At 38.0% G+C, this 27,123-nt stretch overlaps 1 long non-coding RNA gene across 1 annotated transcript in view; it reads right to left on the bottom strand.

Moving 5' to 3' along the window:
• LOC147575636 (uncharacterized) overlaps positions 1 to 27,123 on the bottom strand; it is a 464,128-nt gene that overhangs the window by 257,839 nt on the left and 179,166 nt on the right. Inside the window, exon 5 of the long non-coding RNA XR_015242581.1 lies at positions 10,961 to 11,044. This is a non-coding gene — a long non-coding RNA (uncharacterized LOC147575636). The remainder of the gene's footprint in view (positions 1 to 10,960; positions 11,045 to 27,123) is intronic.

Below are 27,123 nucleotides of genomic sequence, written 5' to 3'. Positions count from 1 at the left end.
CAGTATCTCAGAATGTGACTACATTCAAAGATTGTGCCTTCAAAGAAATAATTACACTAAAATGAGGTCTTTGCAGTAGGTCCTAATCCAATATGACTGGCGTCCTTATAAAAAGAGGAAATTTGGATAGACATATATGTACATAGAAGACTATGGGAAGACATAGGGAGGAGACAGTTATCTGCAAGGCAAGAAGAGAGAGGTCACCAGAAACCAACCCTTTCAGACTTCTAGCCTCCAGAATTGTGAGAAAATAAGTTTCTGTGGTTTAAGCCACCCAGCTTGTGGCCCTTTGATATCACAGCCCTAGCAAACTAATCCATCTAGAGTTGACCTTTGAACCAGGATCACTGAAACCCCTCATGATTGGAAATCCGTGTATAACTTTTAACTCTCCAAAAACTGAACTACTAATAGCCTGCAGTTGATCAGAGGTCTAACTGATAACATAAACAGTTAATTAACACATATTTTGCATTTTACATGTATTATGTATCAAATGCTATAATCAAATAGGCTAGAGAAAAAATGTTAAGAAAATCACAAGGAAGAGAAAATATATTTACAGTACTGTACTGTATTTATCGAAAAGAATCTGTGTATAAGTGGACCCATGCAGTTCAAATTCATGTTGTTCAAAAGTCCACTGTATACTCTTTTTTGATGGTTTCTTACACTCAGTATGACTATGTTGTGGTATGTATCCATAGCTTATTTTTTTTTTTATGGCTGTATTCCACCATATGAATACACAATTTATTTACCAATCCACCAATCCACTGATAAACATTTGGACTGTTTCCAGTTTCTGATCATTATGAATAAAGTTGCTATGCACATTTGTGTATATCTTTCTCTTTTCATTTCTTTTAGGCGATACCGAGGAATGGAAAGGATGCATCATATAGTAAATGCACATCCAACTTTATAAGAAACTACCCAACCTTTTTCTAAAGTGGTTGTACCATTTTACATTCCCATCAGCAATGTATGAGAGCTCCATTTCCTCCACATCCTTGCCAAGGTACGGTACAGTGATTCTTTTTAATTTTTGCCATTCTGATAGCTATATAGTGGTATACATGTGGTTTTAATTTGCATTTCACAATGACTAAAAAATGTTGAGGATTTTTTTATGTGCTTATTTGGTATCTATACATCTTCTTTGATGGTATCTGTATAAGCATTTTGTAAAGGATTTTTTTTAATCATGCCAAAGAGTTAGGATTTTATTCTGTTTGCAAGAGGAAACCATTGATAGATTTTGAGCAGTAGAATGACCCAAGATCTCTGATCTAGAAAGAGCTTCATGACAATGGTTAACAGGACTGAGAACGGGCCAGCAGTCAGTTAGGAGGCTGGAGCACTAATGCAAGTGAGGGAAGAGAGAACCTGGGGAAGAGTGAAGATAACAAAGATTGGGCAGAGTGAGGGCTCAATTCCAAAGAAGTTTGCAGGAGAAGGAGAGGGTAGGATGTCTCTGTGGTTTCTGGCTTAGGTGATAACAAGAAGTCTGATGAGAGTGGATCATGTCCAATGAATTTAGGACAGGCATTAATCACATCGTTGGTGCCAACTCCAAGACTGAGTCAAACCAGGGGCATGGGAAGAAAGAGGCTAAATAAAACGCTGGCCTTGGTGAAATGAAGAGTTACCAAGTGATTTTGTTTTAGCAACAGCTGGACCTACCTCCCTCTTCTCACCACTTGCCAGTGTCATGAGTCACTGCCTCACCGCCTCCCTACCGGCCTGGCTGAGCTCAGACCCTCTCCTCTGCTCCTCAGGAAGGCCTCTATCCTTCTAGTTAACAAAATTATTTGTTGCCCACCCTAGGCAGTGACTTTCTCCAGGTCAAGGACTAAGTGTTATTTGTTTACTATCCATGTCTGGCAGAGCACCCAGCATTGACAGGTGCTCAGTAGTATATGTCAACGGAAATTGGTGGAAGGGAAGTGCTGTTAAGGGAGCCATGCAATAGGACGGTGACAAACTTGATGCAACTCATACCACGTGGTCAGTAGAAACCAAGCCACCTTCTGAGTTGCCCATTGTCAGGGGGCGTTTTTGAGGAAATGGTGTCAAATTGAAGAGATAACGAACTGCTTCAGCTTTCCCCCAGTGGGCCTTCTGTGTTTGTTCCACCCCGGGAGAAAAGCAGAGACACAACATCTGCTTGGAGATGTGAGTCATAACCCTGCTCTCCCCCATACCGCACCAAGAATGGTGTTCCCGTCACCCGTGGCCAGCGCCTGGTGGCCAGAGAGGTGTCTGGTGCTTCTCTGCAAGGCAGATCCTGGGTCTTGTCATTTCCCAGCACACTTCCTGGTCTTTGAGCAGTTCATTCAGAGGCAGCAAGGAGCCTCGGTGGGCCCCAGTGCTGCTCTCCGATACTTCTGCTTCCTCGGGCTGGCATTCCATCATCACACCTTCTGTTCTTTGGGAGGTGGTCTTTTGTTGGAGGGTTCCCCGGTGTCTGCTGTTATGTTTGAGACTGACTTTTGTTCCCGACCAGTGGGCCGGGGAGACAAGACCACACCAACCGACACACATGAACAGAATGCTTATAACATGTTCTAATCTTTTCCCCCCTGTCTTTGTAGAGCTTCCAGAAAACTCTCTCTTTGTGTATCTTCCTCCTATATTCTCAGCCACCTATGAAATCTCAGGAGTTCTGCCTTGCTTTTGGAATCGTGTAGGGAAGTGTCAACAAAGTCGCCATGGATCTCACAAGTTCTCATCCTTCTTCAGCTAGCTTTTCCCCACCTTCCTCAGGCTCTCTACTCCTCTCCAGTTTTTCTGTTGGGATTCTCACATATATTCTATTTTCCTCACCCATGTTACTTTCCTCACACAGACAAATCATAGATGTACGGCATGCTGACTGACATCAGTAGGAATTTTTCAGTTCAGATGACACATCTCTGTTTTTCTCAGAAAGGAAGGTAAATTTCCCAGCTAAAAACATGGATGATGCGGATGCATCATTTCCAGTAATTATGGCACCACAGTCCCTGCTCCCTAATTAAGCCAACAGCTACTACTCTATTTGGGGCTGTAATTTCTTTCCTTTCTCATGTTGTCAAAAAAAATGTCCACCAACAGCTCCTTTTGAACCGAAAATTATTATGCCTTAGTCTCAAGCCAAAGAAAAATTTATTTTGGAAAGTTTGATTCAAATTTTCTGAGTTACTCATAAAAGAAAAGGTCATGAAGATGCAATATTTCTGACTTTGGCTTTTTTTTTTTTTTCCTCTCAGCTTTTGGAATTCCCTCCATTCAAAAATCACTTTTTAAAAAAAATAAACCTGAACTTCTTATGCCCTCATATTCCCATAAGAAACTAGTCATAAGCTGTACTTGAAAGAGTTACACTTAAAATTTTAAAGTACAAGAATAAACTCTCTGATTGTGTACCAGTTAATTCATAATACTAATTGGCCATCTCTCCTAGCTATGCATATTATTGGCTAGGGATACAGATAATATAAATCGTGAGCAATTCTACAATAATGTTTATCTACTATTGGAGTGTCTTACATCTGGAAATTTATGATTCTTTAAATAAATAATAGAGTCATATTAATAAACTGAACTCTACGATGCATTTCATCTTTTTCCAAATTTTCTATGTTAAGGATAAATTAATAAATCTTATTTGAAAGTTCATGCAAGTGATGTGGTTAAAATGTCCCCTTGCTCTCTGTTTCCCTACTCTAAATTATTCCATCACATGATGGAAATGAGCAGAAGAACAAATTATGAGCCAAACATGTGCTTTAGTAATCTAGCAGTATTTGTAATTTCACATTCCCTTAGGTTGTAGGAAGTAATTAAGTGCTTTTGCTTAAAAGGCCACCTGGGGGCTGCATGGGGTCCAGAAGTAAACTGTGAATAGAGCCATCAAATGATATTATTGGATTGTTTAATCCTATCAAAAAGAACTTAAAATAGGAATCGCTGAAGATAACTCATCATAAGAAAAACCTACTTACAGCATATCAAGAATAGGTTTGCATAGCTTTGTATCTGTATGAATTTTGATGTTTTAGTCACTCGAGTTTGGCTTTACGAGCTATCTCAGATACTGGAGAGGAGACGTAGCCCTGGTAAAGCCTCAGAATCAGGACTGCTCACTCCTAGCTCCAAAGTTGCATAAATGCAGCTCAGAGGCTGTGAAGGCAGCAGAATCTCCATCAGGGAGGTAAATTCTCTCCCTGCTGAGCATCTTCTTCCAGGCCTCCCCAACCTAAGCTCTGTGACCTCAGGCAACACACCTTCAGAAGACTGCAGTTTCCTCATCTGTAAAAGGAAGCTGCTGAAAGGTGATGGAGGTCCCAGCCATCCCTAGCTGAAAACCTCTGATTCTCCCAGCAGAGAATTGGATTGAATGGATTAAATGCTGGCGGGATGATTGATTGGTTTGGTTCTTCTTTTCTTCTCTTTCCTTCTTATTCTTCTCTCTCACTCTCTTTTTTTTTTTTTTTAACATAAATTTCATTTGATTAGAAAGCCAGTAAGTTTAAATAGTTTTGAACTTCACTGGAAAAGCTTAAGTGTTTCCTCACTTTTAGAGGAATCTTTTGCTCCACAACCAATCCCTCGAATCATTATTCTAAATGATTATTGTGACCAAAAGCTGTCATTAGAATTGTTGTTTAATAAACCTCAAGGTCAACCTAGTTCTTTAATAAGTTCTCCCCAAGTTATGTAGCCCACACACTAACCCTTTCCCCTGAATTCCTACACCATTTACTGTCTGTAATATTGATTTGGCACATACATGCTGCCTTATATTATCACTGCTCATTAATACATATGTCCCAGCACCTCAACTAAACCGTAATTACCCTAAAGGCCAGAATCATTATTAGGTAGATTCTTGTTTGGAAGACACTTTAAAAGTCATATGGGTGGAGTACCTGGGTGGTTCAGTCAGTTGAGCATCCAACTCTTGATTTTGGCTCAGATAGTGATCCCAGGGTCATGGGATCAAGCCCCATGTTGGGCTCCACGCTGAGTATGGAGCCTGCTTGAGATTCTCCCTCTGTCCCTCCTCTCCCCCACTTGTATCTCTCTTTCTAAAATAAAATAAAATAAAGTAAAATAAAATAAAATAGTCATATGGGAAAATTAACTTTTCTATATCTTAAAATGTCTTTATCGATGCTTAAACATGTATGGCAGTTTATTTATCCATTCTATCATAGTTTATACACACTATGACTTCCTGTATTTACAACCTTGCAACACTGCAGCCTATAATCACAAGAATTTAGAACCAAAGCTATGATGATTTGGAATAGAACCAATGGTGACTGGCTCTATCCTCCACTGAGTCCTGATGTTCAATAAGGAACAAGCTTAAGTCCTTACCTTCTAAAAGGGAAGTGGAAGGTGGACTAGTATTTTTCAGACCTAATCTTCCAGATCAGGCCAACTAACCGGCACCAACTGACAAAAATATTTCTAGATTTTTTATTGCCTGTGTCCTGAAAGTACTGGCCAGTCACAGAAAACCAAAGTCCATCCCACTGATGGTTAAGTCAGAGCAGACAACAGCCACCAAGTGCACCAATGCACAGCAGGACAGGAAGGATCACACCCTCAAACCACCCAAAACTCAATGCAGTGGGCTGCAGGGCAATGCAGTGGGCTGCAATGCAGGACTTGTATTAACCTCACAGCCAAGGCCCAACATTTTAAAGGAATGTGTGATCACATTATGTTGGGAGAACTGATATACACCTAGCAGCGCTGCAAGCTCAGAAGACCAGCAGGACTGGCCAGGTAACACAAATTAGAGAAACAGACCAGGTAATAGGGAGGCACTAGGAAGTGGTGGTGGCCGGGTCAACTGGAGAAAACACACCCCGCCTAAAGGAGATGGTTGTTCTCCATTCCCTCCAGCTGACAACTTAACTTGCAGAAACACAAGCCTGATGCTGCCAGGTTCTTTTTTCCGAAAGAACTAAAAATCTAGATTTTTATGTGGATTCTCCCAATTTTTAAATGTTTTTAGTCAGTAAAAATTTTTTCTGAATAGCGGACAGACCAAATAAAACAAACTGGGTACAAGACGTGGCTCAGGGGCCAACAGTTTGCAATGTCCAATATATACAATTCATCCTAACTAAATATAGCCTGTGTTCCCAAATAGATCAAATATTATTTTAATGTGTTTTTAAAAGAGAGTTCAATTTTTTTTTCTGCCTCAACTGTTATTTCTGTTTCTCTTTGGTTGTGCTCTTAAGTACAATTCAAAGTTTTTACTTTGTGGGTTTTATCCCTCTGTTGTTCGTCACGTTCTCTTAGCAGTTTGGACGAGCACTTCTTACTGTTTTATAACACAGTCTTCCACTTATAACCACAACAAAATATTCTTTCCTAGATTTAAGGTGGAAAAAAATCCCCCCTCATTTGCTTTCCTAACAGTGACTCGCATCATCATTGATGCCAATAAAACCATTAGGGAGAAAAGGGGGTTGAATTGAATTTCTTGTGACGCTTCGTTTTTTCATACAAAGAGAAGTGGATATTCTGGAAAATGGTTAAACTTGTTTTAAAAATACAGAAAGAATGTTGTTGTTGGTTCAACACCAGGCGCTTTGGTGAAGCGATAAGATTTTTAAAAAGCAAAGCTTTTCACCAGGTGTATGACACCATTTCACATAGCCATTTGGGTTTAAATGGAATGAAACTGGGAAAAGAATGCATTTTGCATTTGTAATTCAGTTAAATAGCTGCAACACATGAATTGGTCTGCTGGTAGTTCCCCATATGTTCCTGTAGTCATTTCAACATTTTCTCCACAACCACTAAAAATGATCACTTTTATATGAGGTTTAACCTTTTATTCTTAAATCTAATAGTCAGGATTTTTTGCTTTTGGATCTATAATTACTATTACCAGAGTAATTATAAACAACACTCTGAAAGTTATTCATCAAGTGTTCATCATCATCAAATAATATTCATGTGCACCTGGGGACACATTACTCTTTCATGGCAGTGCCCCAAGTCATAAATACCATGCGAATTCTCTCTTAAGAAAGAGAAAAGCAACTTCCCCTTTCTGTGATAGTCACTGGACTCTAAACTGATGATGCTGTACCTTACCCACATCATCAAGCCACCCTGGAGAGAATCTTTTTTTTTTTTTATTTAGATTACTTGTGGCTTTATTTGAAAACCTCAACTCCTGATATTAGAGTTAAGATGTCCAATATTACATTTTCAACCCAGTTATATTTACATATCATATACAGTCTCATAAATGTCTACCTCACTTTTAGAGCACAATTGCCCTTGGACCTGTCTTCTCAGAACCTATGAAAACAAATCCATCACAGTTACATCATCAGCAAGGGTATATTACATAGCTAATATTTGGGTCCCATGCTTTAGGGGCAGATCCAACTGGGAGGGCAGCATAAAAACTCTTTCTGGTTTTCTCAATCACCAAGTGCAACACCTAGAAGTCAGATTTGAATCGTCTCTACCTTGCCTCCCACATCTAGCCAGTGGCCAGACCTACTAACTCTACTTCCACGGTGTTTGATGCATTTATCTCTTGCCCTCTTTTGTTGACATGCTAATTTCTACCACACTTATTCAGAATTCCAGTTACCAGTTAAGGTTGGGATCCATAGGCATGAGGTCATTTACTATGTCTGGATACACATGCCCAAAGCCAGGTTCCAACCTCAAGTCATGACTAAATGATGGGTAGTGGAATCATTATTAAGGAATCTCCAGGCCCAGGGAGGAGATGATGATCCAAAGGCTCCTCAAGGTACTTTGGAATAGCTGTTAGTCTTAAAGAATGTCTGATGAGAAATCTCATTTCTTCTGAGACCTGCCTTAGATGACCTCATCCTCTAAGAGTATACACATGGGCTAAAATGGATTGCCAGGTGGGATGGGGGTAATCTCCATCTCAAATCACTGGAGGAAGGGAATGGTATGCTAGGTAAATTGAAGGAGGTATGGAGGGTAGATCTGTTTCAGAGCTTGAAATCAACCTGTGGGTCCAGCATGGATGGAGCCCAGAAACTCTTGAAGCTCTCCCAAATGGGGTTGAAAAGCTTAGGGATCTCCAGGAACCAGTCATGATAAGATGGAGTGAGACCTTGCAATGGAAGATGTGACCACCCAACCAGAAACCAAAAGGAAGGTATGGCAGAGATGCAATGGGTCTATAGCACCAGTGAGAGCCAAGGAATGGTCATGTCAGCTAGGAAGGGCTATAGACCCACTGAACTACAGATCAAATCAACCACAAATCTCACTCCCAAATGCCAGCAAGGGTCAAAGGGGCAAAGGGACATCACCTCAAAGACCAGAAGAACTAGAGGACTCTGACACCTTTCCTCCCCAGGAGGCTGAGTGAGCTAAACACTTCCCCTGAAGAGGAGATGAGAACAGGGCAGAAATAATAATATCGGTGAGAGGTCATTTTTTTTTGAGACCTTGCAATGCCAGGTCCAGGTTACCTCATTTAATTCTCCCAGAACTTTGAGGGGTTCTATTACATTTTATCTTCATTTTACTTATGTAGAAACTGAGACACAGAAAGAATGAATAATTTACTTAAGGTGGCACAGCTACTAAGTGGCAGAACTGGGACTCAAAACAGGCCTGTGGACTCTACAGCCCTTACTCATAGTCATAATACGATGGTGTCTCTCTTTAAAAATAAGAATCCTGTCATATGGAAATGTACCAGACTTTACAGGAAATAAAACATTTGTACAAAAACTAGTAACCAGAAGTATAGTAACTATACCCTTTCCCAGCAGACCCAGCCAACATTTTTAAGAGGATCTAAGAAGGAAAAGACGTATGGAAACAATGACGGTGATGGCGAAGATGATGATAATGATAAATATATTGGACCTCTTCTACATGCCAGGCATTGTTCTAAGCACTTGAGATGTACAAACTCATTTACTGCTCATTATAACCCTGTGATGTAGACCAGTGCTGTCCAATAGACTTTACGATAGAAATGTTCTATTCTGTGCTCGCCAATACAGTAGCCACTAGCCACATGTGACTAGTGAATCCTTGGACTGCGGCTAGTATAACTGAAAAAATGAATTGTTACTCTCATTTCATTTTAATTACTTTAAATTTACATTTAAATGAGCATAAGTGGCTAGTGACTATCCAATCAAACCGCACAGAGGTATACTTCTTTTTCCAGTTTACGCATGAGAAACCAGGGCACAGAGTACTTATGTAATGTGTCCAGAGTCACAAAGCTACTCAGTGGCAAAATCACAGACATTCTGACTCCTGAGCACACACTTTTAACTCTAACATTTCCTGAGAGGCCCTGAGCAATTATCCCAGAACACTGAGCATTACCTAAAGGTACTGTTCCAATGATTGAATGGAATGTTTCGATCCTTTCTTCACCAAACAGTTGGGACCAGATCTGTAACTGACAAAATAAAGACACTAATTTTCTCCTCAAAGTTTCTCAAGGGCACTGTCTGCTCTCCAGTAAATATGATGTTTCAAATGGTGTGGCTGAGCCTGTCCCATTTGGCCTGGTTGCACTTGTGCACTTTGGATCCAGAGGGCTGCCCGACTATTGTTACCCTGTATGTCTAAAGCAAGAAGGACACAGCTAGCGCATGGGGCAGCCAAGCCATCTCATCAAAGCCACCGGTATGGAAGTTCACAGGCACGAGGACCCTGGGGTCAAGCTGAAGGAAGGAAGATAGGGGCTTGTTGTCAGAAGTAACGTCTCTGTAAGTTGAGTGCCAGAAAACTACAGAGTGTGAAGCCCAGAGAGAGATGCAAATCCGGGGAGTCAAATGGGAAGAATTTTCTTGAACCAAAGGGGATATCGTAAAATTGACCAAATCCTTAAAACAGGTACACCAACCACAAAATTAAAGACTGCCTGGTCCCCACTGACATCTTGAATACCCTTAAGTAAAAGCTTACCTCACCATAACATAATGTCATCTGTGACCCAGTGGCAATAGTACATATACCCTCCTCTGTGTGACAGACTTGTTGTTGAAGCGCTCTTAGCTACCCAGAAAGGAAAAGTACCGCAATATATCAAGAAGAGTTTTCACTGGGATCAAGCACTCTTGTTACAGTTTTTTAGATGCTTTAATTTACGCACAAAAAGAATGTAATTTGCCCAGTTTTTCTCTGAATTCAACTGCCTGTGTCTCATTCTCAGTTTAGGAAGGTGATGCTGTGAGGTCAGTTTCTACGGGTACCCCTCTTGAAAATGATATTCACTGGGAATTAAATCAGGAATCTTTGCCTGAGACAACAGTTGGGCTTGAAATAAAGCTGCTTTACTTTTGGAATAAAAGATCACACTAAATTTTTGAGAAAGGCGAAACAATACAAACACCCCGGAAACCGAGGACTTTTAAGTGCAAGTTTTATCAAAGCAAAAGCAAGTCAACCCACGAAAGTGCTCCTGTAGGACTGAAGATAGTTAAAGATTTATTATGAGCCACAAAAACCTGGGTAAAATTGTGCGCCAAGGGGGAGAATTTTGCAATTTAAAATGTGTGTGTGTGCGGGTGCATGTGACATTTGTGAAATTTCACAAAATGTTTCCGTTTTGCCAGGCAGCGTTCACAAAGCCAAACCTTGGAGCTCGGCACAGCACCTAGGCCAAAAGCAATCAACAGCCCGAGCCCACACAACAGCACATTAGCAAATATGCCAGCTTCCCTCACATCACGCAAAGAAATGAAAATCGCAATGCTGAATTGCACAACTCCTAGAACATGAGAAAAAAACAACAATGAAGAAAGGAAATCATTTAAAGGGAAAGTTATTATTAACAACGGTGCATGTTGAGAGATAAGCTTCAGCATCATTCCACGTAAAATACAGGCGGACTGAGTTGCCGGATTTGTATCTATAAATATAGTCATCAGCCACCTTGAGGAAGTCAAGATTTGCTGGTGTAACCTACCTTCACTGGCTTTCAGGAACACTGGTGTGAGCCCTGGTCATCTGTGTTGATGAATGTCCTAGAGCAGCAGTCAGCAAACATTTTCTGTAAAGAGCCAGAGAGTAGATACTTGAGACTTTGCGAGCCAGGCAGTCTGTGTTGCAGCCACTCAAGTCTGCTGTCCTAACATGAAAGAATCCACCAACAGCACAGACACAAATGAGCATAGCTGTTCCAATAAAACTTTATTTACAAAAGTAGGTGGCACACCTTAGTTCGCCAACTGCTGGCCTAGGAAATCTGAAAAGGGGAGGGGTGTTATACATGCTAGATGCTAGAACAAGATTAATTGGTTTGGGGGGGGGGTGGGAGGAAGATATGTTTATTTCTAAATCTATGCAATTCTCATTTGGTCTAGATGTATCTAATTTAAGTCTATCTGACATTGCAATATAAGAACCAGAAAGTGCAGTAGGTGAGATTGTGGATTCTGTAGTAAATTTATGTAGTAAATTTCACTGTCTAGTTTCAATATTTCCTCTGCAAAGGAGACCCGCCCCTCCTTGCCACCCCAGCACACTCAGTTACTCATTCCTCTTCCTCCCACAGACGTTTATTTATAGATCAGTGTTACCTTCTGTGAATTCCTGTAGCCTAATATTATGCCTAAAATAGAGTAGCCAGATAACTGAACAAGTGATGGCAGTCAAAAAAGTAATCAAAATGGGAATCCTAAAATGTCATGGGAAAATATCTTCAAAGTTTGGAAGGTAAAAGATTTGGGGTGTCAATCCTAAGCCCAGTAACTCTGTAAAGCCAATTACAGATATTAAGGGACTCAGAAAATGTACCACCCTTTAAAAAAACTTATTCAAGAGTTTGTGCCAGAAAAAATTAAAAGCAGATGCAAAGAAGAGAAAGACAGGAGATCAAAGAAACAATGATAAGTTAAGGAGAGCACATCACTAACATTAGCTCAAAATAATGGTTCATAATGGCACTTTTAAGCCTAATTCAATTACTAACAAATATTTCCTTCTAAAAGACAGGCAAGATAATAAAAAAAAAAACTTGAACACAAGGTTGAAATGAAATTTCTATCAGAGGAGGAAGTAGAGGAGAAAAGACAAGAGAGGCTAAGTTCAGTCTTGTCTTGCTTAAGGAAGAGGTGAGAGACACTAATGTTAGCAATTGATAAAAGGGTACATATTCAAATGTGTTATTAAAAAATAAGCTTAAGCCCTAGATAAATAGTAGTAGTATGTACATCTTTCTAACGGGTAAACAAAAAAATGACAGTAAAGAAAACTCAATCACTCCAGGAAAGGGTAAAAAACTAATTTACATAAAAATAGAAAACCAAACAGGGTTGTCAGAGTTAGACCAAATGTTTCCATTTGCCTAGGAAACGGCAACAGATAAATTTCCCAATTCAAAGACAGAGAATTTCAAATTAGGTTTTTCTTTAAGCAAAATCCAGGTATATCTGTTTCCAAGAGATACGCCTAGAACAAAATATTCCAGAAAGATCAAATACAAAGGGATGGACAAAGATATAGTAGGCAAATGTTAATAATATGAAATAGGAGTGGTAACAGTATAGTTAGTCAAGGCAAAAAGCATTAAATAAGACAAAGGCAGTATAATACATAAAGAAGATATAAACCAGCGTATCTAACATTCAATAATCAAACCACGTTTTTTAAAAATGTTCAAAATCTAGAAAGCAATTGACAAATTTAATATCATAATGGGAAATTTCCATACTTGTCTCTCAGAAATTGGTAAAAGAAAAAAAAAACACAAGAAGAAGATTTGAATAGCACAATTAACATGCTTGATTTAATAAATACATGGAAAGCTTTGCAAGCAAAAAGAAGCAAAATAAACATCGTTTTCAAATACCCATGGAACACTTATAACACTGATGATATATTAGACCACAAAAAGAATTCTCGAAAGATTTTTTTAATAGTAGAAGGCATGTAAACCATATTCTACAGCTATAATGCAATAAAACTAAAACATTAACAATCAAAAATGGTCAAATTAAAATGTAGCCACTGGAAATTTAAAAGCATTTTCTAATTCGTTTTGAATTACAAAGAATTTCATTATATATACTGTAGATTATTTCCAAAATAACAATACTCAGAACACTACACATCAAAATTTAGGGACACTTGGAATTTCATAGAAAGCAAAAAAGATTGAAAATAAGTGAACTAAGTACACATTTTAAATGTGAAAGAACAAATGAGCCTCCCACTCAAAGATAAAAAGAAAGAGCCAGGGCAGGGGTGGGGAAAGGGAGGAAGCTAGGGACAGAGGAAGGATTAAAAGCCAGATATATATGTATATAAAGTATATATGTATATAATATATATATATTATTATTTATATAATATATTATATATTATATAAATAATATATAAGTATTATATAATATATACATATAATTATGTATATTTATATATATATTATTGTTAATTAAAGAATAAATATGGCAAATATGATCAGGAAAAAATAAAAACACAAATAACTATAAATGAGAGGAGGGGCTCAGCTATAGGTATAATGAATGTTAAAACCTTAAGAGAATGCTATTTAAGGTTTATGCAAATATACTAGAACATGTATATGAAATGGATCATTTTCTAAGACAGTGCAAACCTTGAGGACACTACGCTAAGTGAAATAAGCCAGTCACGAAAGGACAAGTGTTGTGTGTTTCCACTTAAATGAGGTACCTAAGGTAATCAGATTCATAGAGACAGAAAGTAGACTGGTTATCAAGGGCCATGGGGAAGAAGGGATGGGGAATTAGTATTTAATGGGTGCAGAATTTCAGCTGGGGGAGATGAAAAGTTCTGGAGACAGTGATGATGGCTGCACAATAATGTGAATATACTTACTCTACTGAACTGTATAATGAAAAATGGCTAAATTGGTCAGTTTTGTATTATGTGTATTGTACAAAATAAAAACAGAGCAACTTGTCTTACTAGATATCAAAATTTATTATACAACCGTAAGAGTCAAAACAGTGTGGTATTAGGAGAGGTTAAAACTAATCAGCGTAACAGAATCAAATGTTCAGAAATAAGAGACACCTGGGTGGCTCAGTCGGTTGAGTGTCTGACTTTGGCTCAGGTCATGATCTCCTGGCTCATGAGGTCCAGCCCCACGTTGGGCTCTGTGCTGACCTCTCAGAACCTGGAGCCTGCTTCCAATTCTGTGTCTCCCTCTCTCTCTGTTCCCCTCGCACTCTCTTCCTCTCAAAAATAAACATTTTTTTAAATGTTCAGAAATAAACACTGGTACTATGGAAATGTATGTGAAAAAGATCATATCTCAAGTTTATGGAAACCTGATAGGCTATACAATAAACAGTTTGTGGTACTTGGTTTTCCATTTGAAGAAAATGTAGTTAGGTGTTTATTTCACATCATACATAAAAATAAGGTCCAGATTAAAGGGACAAATGTTGTAATATACATACATGTACATATATATATACATATACACACATATATGCATATATAATACAAGAAACTATAGTGGACTATTTTTTGATATTAGGATATATTAGCAATATATATGATGTTAGCATATTAGATGGTATTACCTGATGATTACTAACAACTTTTACTGGCAAAATTGTGGAGAGATGGGCACTCATATCTGATTGATGCTATATTGTTAAAACTTTTTTTTTATTTTATTATTATTATTTTTTTAATGTTTATTTATTTTGAGACAGAGAGAGACAGAGCATGAACGGGGGAGGGTCAGAGAGAGGGAGACACAGAATCCAAAGCAGGCTCCAGGCTCTGAGCACAGGCTCTGAGCCTCAGCGCAGAGCCCGACACGGGGCTCGAACTCATGGACCGTGAGATCATGACCTGAGCTGAAGTCGGATGCCTAACTGACTGAGCCACCCAGGCGCCCCTAAAACTTTTTTTTTAATTTTAATGTTTATTTTTGAGAGAGAGAGAGACAGAGACAGAGAGAGAGAGAGAGCACAAGCGGGAAAGGGGCAGAGAGAGAGGGAGACACAGAATCCAAAGCAGGCTCCAGGCTCTGAGCTGTCAGCACAGAGCCTGACACAGGGCTGGAACCCATAAACCACGAGATCCTGACCTGAGTGGAAGTCAGACACTTAACCGCCTGAGCCACCCAGGTGCCCAAATATTGTTACAACTTATAAAGAAATACAACAATAATTTTTTCTTTGTCCTAGCCATCCTATATGGAATCCAACAGAAATAAGAGTATTACTAAACACAGAAGAGTACTAATATTTGAAACAATATGTACACAGGTGTTTTTTGCTGCACTGTTTGTAATAGTAAAACTCTAGACACAACAGGAATGTTGATAAATAGAGGAGGGGAATGGTTGAATAAATAATGGTACATTCGCTCTACAGAATATTATGCAGCTAATTTAAAAAATTACCAAGTCTGGCTAGTGGGAATGCAAACTGGTGCAGCCACTCTGGAAAACAGTATGGAGGTTCCTCAAAAAACTAAAAATAGAACCACCCTACAACCCAGCAATTGCACTACTAGGCGTTTATCCAAAGGATACAGGTATGCTGTTTCGAAGGGACACATGCACCCCATGTTTATAGCACTATCAGCAATAGCCAAAGTATGGAAAGAGCCCAAATGTCCATCGATGGATGTATGGATAAAGAAGATGTGGTATACACACACACACACACACACACACACACACACACACACACACAATGGAGTATTACTCGGCAATCAAAAAGAATGAAATCTTGCCATTTGCAACTATGTGGATGGAACTAGAGGGTACTATGCTAAGCGAAATTAGTCAGTCAGAGAAAGACAAATACATGACCTCACTCATACGAGGACTTTAAGACACAGAACAGATGATCACAAGGGAAGGGAAGCAAAAATAATATAAAAACAGGGAAGAGGACCAAATAGAAGAGACTCATAAATATGGAGAACAAACTGAGGGTTACTGGAGGGGTTGTGGGAGGGGGGATGGGCTAAGTGGGTAAGAGGCACTAAGGAATCCACTCCTGAAATCACTGTTGCACTATATGCTGACTAACTTGGCTGTAAATTAAAAAAAATAAAAAATAAATAAAAATAACAATTACCCAGTCTGGTTATGAAAGTGTGCCCTTATCATGATTAGCATTGAGTAATGTATAGAATTGTTGAATCAATATATTGTACACTTGAAACTACTAAAACACTGCATGTTTACTATCCTGGAATTAAAATTTAAAAACTTAATTAAAAAAATTAAAAGATTTAAAATTACAAAGTCAATCTTTATGAGTTAAGCTTGAAAAGTATCTGCCACATATTTGTTAAACGGAAAAAAGTTTCCAGGGTTATGCATTATTTTGGGAAAGAGCGGGGTCCACTTGTAAATCTTCAGCTTCTACAGACTATATAGCTGATGCAATGTTACATCAGCAAAATGGGGGCATGATTGAAAAGGACACTTTAGACACTTCCATATTATATAAACAGCTGCCATTAGCTTGTATCTTCTCGCTCTATAAACAAATGTTCTTACAAGTAACAGAAGAAGGAGGAGGAGGAGGAGGAGAAGGAGGAGGAGGCAGTGGAGGGGGAAGGGGAACAGAAGGAGAAGGAGGAGGAGGGGGAGGTGGAGAAAGATGAGGAGGAGGAGAAGGAGGAGGAGGAAGGGGAGGAAAGAAACAGAAAAAAGAACAAGGTGGGTGGGTACTGGGAATGCCCAGCGAATTACAGAAATATCTCTCACAGATGTTAGGTTCTGCCTCTCAGAGATCGATGACAGGGTGGGAGGTCTGTGCTGCTTTCTGGGGTTGGGTGCCAAGTCACCCACTGCCCCAAACTCCATTCTGACACCTCGAAGAAGGATTCCCTTTTTTGCATCATGGCGGGCCAGAAACCAGCATTAGAAGATTACAAGCTTCAAATTAATCTCTTAGGCCTTCTTTAATTCTTGGCGCTCAATCCTGTGTTCACTCCACTGTTACATGTCCCGCCCCCCCCCCCAAAATTTCTCAGCCTAGTCACTACTGACAGTTTAGCAAGATAATTCTTTGTTGCGAAGGGCTGTCCTGTGCATTACAGGGTATTTAGCAGCAACCCTTGCCTCCACCCACTAGAAGCCAGTAACGCCCTCTCCCTAAGTTATAATAATCAAACCACATTGCCAAGTGTCCCTTGGGAGGTAAAACTGCCCCAGTTGAGAACGACTGGGCCCAATCGCCTGGCCCAGAGATCCTGACCGGGTAAACTAATGATCCAAGTATGCAAGCTTTCACACACCTCCTTAATCTAGCAGCTATTAAGTGTTCCTATACAGGAAAAAAATCGCACAACATGCAAAAGTATTCTGGCTTATGTTTGCTCCATCATTTCACATCTTATCTTTAGAAATAAAATCTTTAAAGAGATAAACCACATTCTTTGTATTGAAAGTGAGAGTAGAACTCCACTGTCTCTCGGATGCTACCAATCTACTCCCAGGGCGTGAGAAAAGCCTGCTGCTACATGAAAGAAAACCTTCCTCAGACTTTGAATCTACTGGACTTGAAAGAAGAAAATCCTGTGTGGCTAAGAAAGAAAACATATGATGCCCGAAAACATGCATAGGCTTTATAGATCACTTCCTTGCCCTGGGTCAAATCTTCAGGAATCACAGAAGAATGTAGAAGATAAAGTGCTAGCTGTCGTGGCTTGCAATATATAACAAACAACACAGATAAGAGAGACAGTCACACACATTTGGAAAAGGCCCTGGGAGTACCAGAGTTTTAAAAAAGATTTTTTAAAAATCACAAAGTGGAGGGTGTTTTTTCCAGGGTAGTGGTATATGTTTCAACTTCAGCACCTCCTCCAAGAATCTGGGACAAGTGTTTATTTATTTCTTAAAGCCACTGCCATGTATTTATGAAAAACAGAGTCAAGGGCTATGAACTTTACAAGACTATAGACCAAAGGTGAGAGTGGGGGAGGGGAAACATGTTTAAATGGAGAATAGTGATAAGGTCACTCAGACTTACGGGAAGTCACAAGTTGTTTTTAAGCCCCAAATGGCAGCTGTTTTGGTTTTAAAGGTTTATTGAAAGTGGACATTATTTACACCATGTTCATACAAAAATACAAGCAGTGTTTCCCTAGCACCTGTGGCAGATGTTTAAGGGGAAAAACTGAGCTCACATAGCCTCAAGAATCATAAACATGCCAACCTTTCTCAAAATAATACCTCCCTTTATGGCAAGTCCAATCTCCCATTTCAGGCCAGATTCCTTATCATGATTTGAACTTTGATGAACTGCCTCTTAACCCACCTTTGGCTATGAAACTGTCAGATCTTATAAGCTAAATAGGTTCCATCCTGGTCAGTGCCTGAATGGACATTCTCCAAGGAAAATTCAAGTGTTGTCTTAGAAAGTAGTGACTCTGAAGGAGGTGTGTGAGCCTCTGAACTGGTTCAGAACCCAAGTTCCTGGCTACTGGGGAGAAAGAAAAAACAACGGCAGCAGCAACAACAACAACAATAAACCAAAGCACAGAAAAGAAAAAGAAAAAAGAAAAACAGAGCTGCAGATGATCATATATGGATACATAACTTGCTTTAAGGAAAGAGTTCCCAAAGTGTATTCCCACAGGTCCTCAAGATAATATGTGGAGATTTCAATCTTAGTGTCTGTAATATGCCTGTGCCTATATTTTGGCTCTGGCATAAAATGATTTATCTGTTGCATTTTTTCTTTGTTCTCTCATTTAAAATATCCCTTTTTTCCCACTTAAATGAATTTGGTCTTGGTCTGATTGGTTGGTTTAGCTGATTTTGCTCTGGTAGATGGGAGCCAAGACTGGGAGAGGGAGTTAAATGGATTTGTCACTTATAGTTTGGAAAAGCAGTCCGGGGTTATAAGGGTGGCTTGACCAAGTTAAAGTAACCTGTAGATTAACAAGTTTGAAGGCCACTTCCCCGGGGCCATGGAGCTCATAGGGTAAAAACACCAAGAGGACTACTCTGCAATCTAGGAGACTCTTCTGGTATGATCTAATTTGATGTGACATACATGATATATTATCACATGATAGTATCATGATGCATACCTTGACTTTTTGACAGTCTTTGGTAGCACAGGTCCTCTAGGGTGCATCAAAGCACCCTGAAGGTCTCTGTACTTCCTGAAGTCCTCAGCTTACCAGAGAGTGGTACAGGCATTAAAGATGGCATATTAGTTGACCATGGAGGATCCATAGTTAATAACTATTCCTTTTCCAGGCTCTGTTTTTAGATAAAGTCCTCCCCACCCCCACCAGACTTCCATCCACAGAATCCTTCCTTCTCAACAGGTTCATATCTGAACCTGGTATCACATTACAAGGAGCAAATGTTCTTCCACTGGAACCTGGTAGTTCAACTCTAGCCCATTTCTGATAGGTCTCAGGTCACAACTCAGGAAACACTTGGCTTGAACAAGCAGAGATTAAAGCTGGAAAGGATTTTAGAATCACTTCTCACCAGCTCCATCAGCTTATGCATAAGGAAATCGAAGGGGAAAGGGGCCAATTTCACTAGCTAATTGGTGTTGGAGCCAAGACCAGAATTCACATCTCCTGGCTCCCAGAGCTTTTGATAAATGCATCCTATCTATAGGGTGTTCATTGAGGAAACATGTTTTCAGTACTCTTTTCTCCACCTCAGACACATGAAGGCAGATAAAAAAAGGATTTATGCACCACTCCCTCATTATTTTAAAGCTTTACTATTCTTGATATAGATGTCTTTCTATAGAGTTGTTTCCCCTTCTCTGATTTAAGGAGATTTATCATTCAGTTGAGGCTCTTTCTTTCTTGAAGCCTTGGGGGCTGTTTTTCCTTCTGAGTGGTTTGTGGTGGGGGGAATGGGGTGAAGCAAAGAAGTATAGGCCTGGTAATCACCTCTCAGAAGCCTACTTCAGCACAACTCCTACTTGAAAGAAAAAACATCTGCAGACTCAAATTGTACTTAGTGAATCAGTTATCTCTAGCCACTTTTAAAATAATATTTGCTTTGCTGCATTCTAAAGAAATATCAATAGCAAATCAAAGAAAGGAAATAACCAAGGACTTCATTATAGTTTGATAATTCCTAAAAATGGAAATACACATTTAGGACCCTATAACTTAAGTAAAAATGGGCAAGGAAATTAGCCAAGAATTGTTTTCAAAGGAAGCCCTCAATATCACTAAGAAAGATAGTTGGATTTTCTCCATTATCCATTTTTCTCCACTTACCTTTCAAGCTGCCCCTGATATTCTTTGGAACTTGATGTTGCCTGAACATAATTGCCGGGAAAAGACACACAGAGCCCTACACAACACCTAGGGAAGGCCCTGAGCATCACAGTTCAAGTTAGGAATGCACAACTACTCAGACACTGTGGAATAATGCCCTAAGTCCCCAGATTTTTGCATTTTATTTTGGTCTCACTTTAAACCTCTCACCTAATTACATTTGGTTATCTGGAGGGAGAAGTTAGAGGCAGAGACCTTTGCCACAGAAGAATAGGAATGAACGGGTGCCATTGGAGTTCAGCCCTCCTACCTTCCTTCTTTTTCACTGTCTTTCTCAAAAGAGATGGCAGGTGGTCTACCTGAAGGCCTCTGAGATTATGTAGAGAAGCCACAAGATTCTCTCTGATCCATCAGTGTATCTTCCAAATTTATTTTCCAATGGACCCCAGAGCTGAATTGCCAACAAGCCAAAAGGAACTGCTACCTGAAGAAAAGAACAAAAATACGTGGAAAAATAGTAGGTCCATATACCTCATAGGCCAGGGAAAGTATTGAATCAAATTACACCCTGTGAATTATTCACAGTATTTCTCTTTGCTAAATCTAAGCAAACATTCCACTTGCATCAAATCTACTCCAGGAGTTTTAACTGTTTATTGTAAAATCAGGTGCACAATAGCTCTTTCATGAAACATTTAGCTATATCTTAAGCACTAACAAATATCACACATATATTATGAATGCTTCCTTATTATAAAGCGAGACATTCAGCGCATGAAACTTTAAGCTCTGTATTCCAAATCATTACGAACAAGATGTTTCCTCTCAGGCAATTTATTCTGGTGATGTGGAATCTGAATAAATAGTGACGCTAGTATTTTTAATAGCTGTTTCCCACCACGTATTGCAAAGGAAACATTAACAAGGGCTGAATTCATAACTCAGCATTGTACAAGTCCCAGATTTCACAACATTTATGGTGAACCATAAATTATTTTATACGCGAATGTTCTGCCACTTGGATAATTTCACTTGGCTACATATTCTCTACCTTATCATGTTGAACAGAAAAGATATCCTGTCTACGAAACATCCTTGATAACAATAGGATATTCTAATAGAACCACTTCAGAAGATGGGATGGCACATGTCTGTAATAATTTAACCGGCTTTTTTTTTTCTTTGATAAAATGTGTTTCTGAGATAACAGTGACAATAAGGCTCTACTAAATATTCATTCCCCGCCTCCCGCCCCCCACTTCTTCCCTTTCTTGTCCCTTTGATATGCTTGGCTTCCAACCTAGCAATAACCCATTCGTGTTTCATGCCCTTCACCAAGTGATTTTTTAATATCATGAAGGCATATTTAGTTTTTTGGTTAAAAGACTGGCCCCTCCCTTTTCTGATCTCAACAAAGGTCTCCAAGAAGGGATGACGCTATATTTGCCATTTTTCTCTAAATAGTGAGAATAAATCGTACTTTATAAATCTCTGTATGTTATGAAGTCCTGATGCTGAAACATACCTTTTTAAAAAAAATGAATGCCTCTAGTGCCTTTTCCCCCTCACAAAACATTTGCTACTTTCCTTTTTGTGAAATATCACTTACAGTCATAGTATGTCATATTTGGAAGGCTCGGTAGAGACTATCAAGGTCCAATGAGTCCCAGCCAGGGAAAGCTTTTAAAACATACATGCTAGCCCCTTGCTCATGGACTCAGGCTTCTGTGTGTGTGTATATGTACTGGGGTTGGGGGGACCAAGACTCTATTTTTTCAGCTCCAGGAAATATATTTTTTTAATCTAGAAGGCTTCTCTGAGCAAGTCAAAAAAGTCAGAAATATAAGAAAAATATATATCATTTGGCTCCATGAAAATTAGAAACTAATAAACAAAAACATCATAATCAAAGCCAAAAGAAAACGCGATCAACTGAAGACAATGCTTGCAAAAAGCCATTTCACATAGCAAATAAAGAACTCTTAAAAATCAATAAGAAAATGTTTCCACCTAAACATGTTCCTAAGAGCTGTACCTCAAAACAATAAAATAACATTATTGCATATCTAATTAGCAAAGACTAACAAGTTTAGTAGTTTGGGTTTCCAAGGTCTTTTTTGGCAAGAGTGTGCATTGGTACCACCATTTTGGAGCGTATTTATAATGGAGAATATTTCTATGTGAAAGTCAATTAAAATACCCCTCACAAAGATCTAACATAATGAGCGATACAAACTCTCAAAGCAAGGTTTAAAAAAAAAAAAACTATATCAGCAGTGAATAACCAAAGAAAGGAGTAACAACTTCATACTGTAATTTTGAAAATGCTGTAGCCAATGAAATAAATAAAAGATGTTGATACTATTCTTCATTACTCGCCACCGTACTTTTACTGCCCAGAAATAGAACTGGAGAAAAATGTAAAAAGAGAAAAATTTTGTTTTACTCTCACGAATATTCCCCAATTTAGAGAGAAGCATACTGAGTGGGTGAATAAACAGCCTGGGGAAATGGCAGGAACAAAACCTAATGATAGTGGAGGCTCCTCCCAGGCCCTGCAGAATTGCAGTAATGGAAAAAGACAGGCACCATTTCTAGTAAGTAGAGTGAATGGGTCATTTAAATTTAATAAAAGACATTTAAAACTCCATGTGGAATAAAACACAATGAAAGGAAGAAGAGAACCTAATAATAACATGAATTAATTTCAGTAAGAGCTGGGGAGGGAGGGGGGTGTGGATCACGAAACATACAAAATAAAAAGTAAAGGGAGCTTACAGAGACGAGAAAATAGAGAACCAAAAAATAGCATTACGGATTTAACAGAAATGTTAGAAACAGCAAGAGAAAAATCCACATGTCTGGAAATCAAATTGCTGGTAGGAAAAAAATTGCAGAAGAAATGGAGATCAGAGAGAAGAAAATAGATATGAAGAACCAAGAAAAATGATTCAACATAAAATGATTAATGTCGAATTAGAAAATGTTTACAAATGAAAGAGAAAAGTATTAGAGAACACAACACTTTAAAACGTCCGTGGAATTAAGGAAGAAGAAAATGTGCAGATCAGAAATGTACACCATATTCCAAGAAATTCTGACAGAAGAAAAATCAAGACATATTTACATTAAATTTTTGTTTTAATGTGAAAAAATACGTCTCCAGACATCTGTACAGCAAAAGCAAGTCATGTTCAAAGTGGGAAGTAAAGAGGGGACCAGACAATTTCCACGGCAACTCTCTATTTTAAAAGACAGTAGAGGGGTGTTTGGGTGGCTTATTGGTTAAGTGTGTCCGACTCTAGACTTCCGCTCAGTCATGATCTCACCGTTTGAGGGTTTGAGCCCCCCTAGGGGCTGGCAGAGTGCAGCCTGCTTGGGATTCTCTTTCTCTCCCTCTCTCTGCCCCTCCCCAGCTCTCTCTCTCTCTCTCAAAGTAAATAAACTGTAAAAGGAAATAAATAAATACATACATACATACATATAAATTTAAAAAATGAAAGATAGCAGAGTCTAGAAAATTCTGAAGGAAAATGGGACCCAGTCATATTATATTTGGCCAATTTGTCCCTTTTCTATAAAAACAGCTGAATCATGTTCTCAAATACCTAGAAAAAGTAATTTGACACCTTCTTGAAAAAATAATAATGTCAGTTAAATCCAGGTAATCAAAAATCAAAATCAAAAACTCAAAAACAAAAAAGCCATAGATCTTAAAAATATAATGGGTCATGGATCCATTAAATATAAATATATGACAAAAAAAACTGATGTAATGATGATTACAGACTAAACTGTAAAGTTTCTAGACCTTAACAACGACAACAAAAAATTAAGTTAAATTTTGGAGGTGGGCATCTCTGGGGAAGGAAACTGGAATATCATGTAAGAGTGGGTTCCATTCTCAGTATTTGTGGAATCTTCTTTTTTAATTTTAGAAACAGCTTTTAGAAACTATTATCTCTTGTAGTGATAAAACATTTATCTAAAATTTAGAGATTACTTCAGCTTTATCTCATTTTTTTTTATTCTGAGAGATCCAAATAGAAGTTGAATGTAATATACTTTTTAAATTAGTATATATATCATGGTCCTTTTTAACTAAATTTTACCTATCTAGCTTTCTTTCCACATAATCATTAATAGATATCTGTTATGGTATTTACCTAATGTAACAAATGGTGATTTCTAGATGACTGTGAATTAGAATGATTTTTGCTTCCTTCTTTCCACTGTTGTTTATTATTTGAATTTTTAGAAGTTTATATAATTTTTCCCCAAAGAGGTTATTACATGGTAAAAAAAAAAATCAGTCATGCATTATCTTAAAATTATGTTTTAAATTAATCTGGTCCAATAATTTCATTTCTAGGAATCCATTGTATGCATTTTTTGGCTTATATATACTTACTGTTGTCATTGTGACAAACTGAAATGTCCATCATCAGAAAACTGATTGAATAAACCATGGCATATCCATACAAAGATATATTATGCAGTGATTAAAAATAATTTGGTAGATCTGGGGCACCTGGGTGGCTCAGTCGGTTCAATGACTGACTCTTGATTTTGGCTCAGGTCATGATCTCCCGATTTGTGGGTTCAAGCCCCATATCAGGCTCTGTGCTGACAGTGTGGAGCCTGCTTCAGATTCTCTGTCTCTCTCTCTCTCTCTCTCTCTCTCTCTCTCTCTCAAAAATAAATAAACATTAAAAAAAATCTTGAAAAAAAATAATGTGGTAGATCTAAATATAGTAATATAAAAAATAACTCCAAGATATATGCCATTTTATAAAACTCAACTGAACAGTGAGTATAGTATATTCCCATTTGGGCTAAAAAGAAAAGTTGCACATCACCCACATATACCTACACACATGGTTGTATAGGCATAGAAAATGTATTTCAATATGCACAAAATCTGTTCATAACAGTTGCATCTAATATTCATTCAATTATTACTTTTTCCCTTGTGGGGAAAATAGTTTAGAAAAGGAAATTTCACCGGTGATTTTGTTGTTTAACACCTTTATTTTATGGAGGAGAAAGCCAAGACTAGGGGCTGGTTAAGTGATCTGACCTAGCTCATATAGATCGTTTGAGATTATAATTTACATTTCCCAGAGCAGACTCCAATGCTTCTTATAAACTGCCTCACACTTGTAACAGTGTTGTCACTAAGATAACAACAAGCATAAGTATCAGCATAATACACAATTTACAGTCTCTCATTGGGATGCTTAGAGTTTTAATAATTCCAAAAGGGGTAAGTTACAACTCAATTAAGCAAGACTCCTGGGGAAACCTGTGGCATGTTGGATGGAACCAAATTGTTAGGACTGGAAATGAGTGTGGTCACATTCTCCGTTATTGTCACCCAGAATCTAACACACCCATGGGTGATGATAAAAACACAGATGGTTTCCACCTAGTTTAATCTCGATAGGCTTTTAAGATCAATTTACCACTGTCTTTAAAAACAATTTTTTTTAAGAACCCACACAAAAAGAAACCATTTCACAATGTGGTTTTGGAATGTTTCTCTTTGAAGCCTCCTCTCATCCTTGAGCAAATAGGGAGACATCAAAAAATTCTAATGTGCAGCATGTTCAAGTGTCATGTTCTAATAAACATTTTTAACACTGGATTTCACACATGCACCACAGATAACCGATATGATTTCAAAAAAATTATTAACTTTCTAGTCGCCTATGAGGGTTTTTTTTGCAAAATCTTTGCCTGAAAATAAACAATGTAATAGCAGTAAAAAAAAAAAAAAAAAAAAAAAAAGAGGAGGATGCTTTTGTTTTAATTCTGGTTCTGTCATTTCCTAATTAAACAATCTTGGGCATGTTGGTTTCTAGCCATCAGTTTTTCATCTTTAAAATGAGAATAATAATTCTGGCTTCTCAGGATTGTGGAGAGAATTGAATGAGATAATATGTGTCAAGTGCCAAAAACAGGCTGTGTCAAAAGGAGATACAAAATGAATGTTAATTTCCTTCCTCCCCTTCCCTAGATAAAAACAAGTTCAAAGGAATGTAGACATGTATGCTTAAAGAAAAATTATGTATATTGAATCAAATTTAAAAGAAATCAGCTTGAAATGGGAATGAACTCAAATTATGAATGTGGTCATTCAGTGAATTGAAATTAAATACACTTCATCTCAATGAAGTCAGTGCTATCAACAGAAAGAAGAAGAAATGCATGACTGCATTGCTCACGTATTTCTTGTTCTTCTATTTGCTCCTTTGCTTATAATTATCAAATACCAATGAGGAAAAGTGATTTGGAGTTGTGTAATTACAATGAAGAAAAGGTAATTTTACACAAAGTGTGCAGAAAGTGTTTTGATAATGAGGTTGAGAGAAACAAGCATTTTCTAAAGAAAATAATTGAATCCTCACAATTTGAGACACTTAAACTAAAGTGTCTCTGACTATCAGATATGGACTATACATATTAGAGCTAATATCCTAATATTATTTTCTAACATTAAGCAAGCAATAGTCAATAAAATATCAGTATTTTCACATTCAATTTTTGTATGTAGCACATACATATTGAGCACTATGTAAAGACACACATTTAATTAATTAATTAATCTATTTATGTCATTAACACGTGATGGCCCATGCTCAGTAAACCAAAATGTGTGTGTGTATGTGTCTCAGAAAATAACTTTTAGTTATGCTGTATTACCTCTAATTTTGTATACAAAGGACTGTAATAAAGAGCTGATAAAGGCCTTATTTGTATAGAGCTCATAATCTAGTAAAAAAGAAACATATACATCTGAAAATATATAAAAACAGGAAAAAGAGAGACACTAAATATCAATAGACAATAGTATTTGTCTTTACTATGTCAAATTAATGATACTACATGTGATAT

This window comes from Puma concolor, chromosome D3 (genome assembly GCF_028749965.1).
Source record: "Puma concolor isolate L17-30 chromosome D3, mPumCon1.1.hap2, whole genome shotgun sequence".
Lineage (NCBI taxonomy): Eukaryota > Metazoa > Chordata > Mammalia > Carnivora > Felidae > Puma > Puma concolor.
Note: the sequence above shows the minus strand (reverse complement) of the source record. Positions and strands in the feature narration are given on the sequence as shown.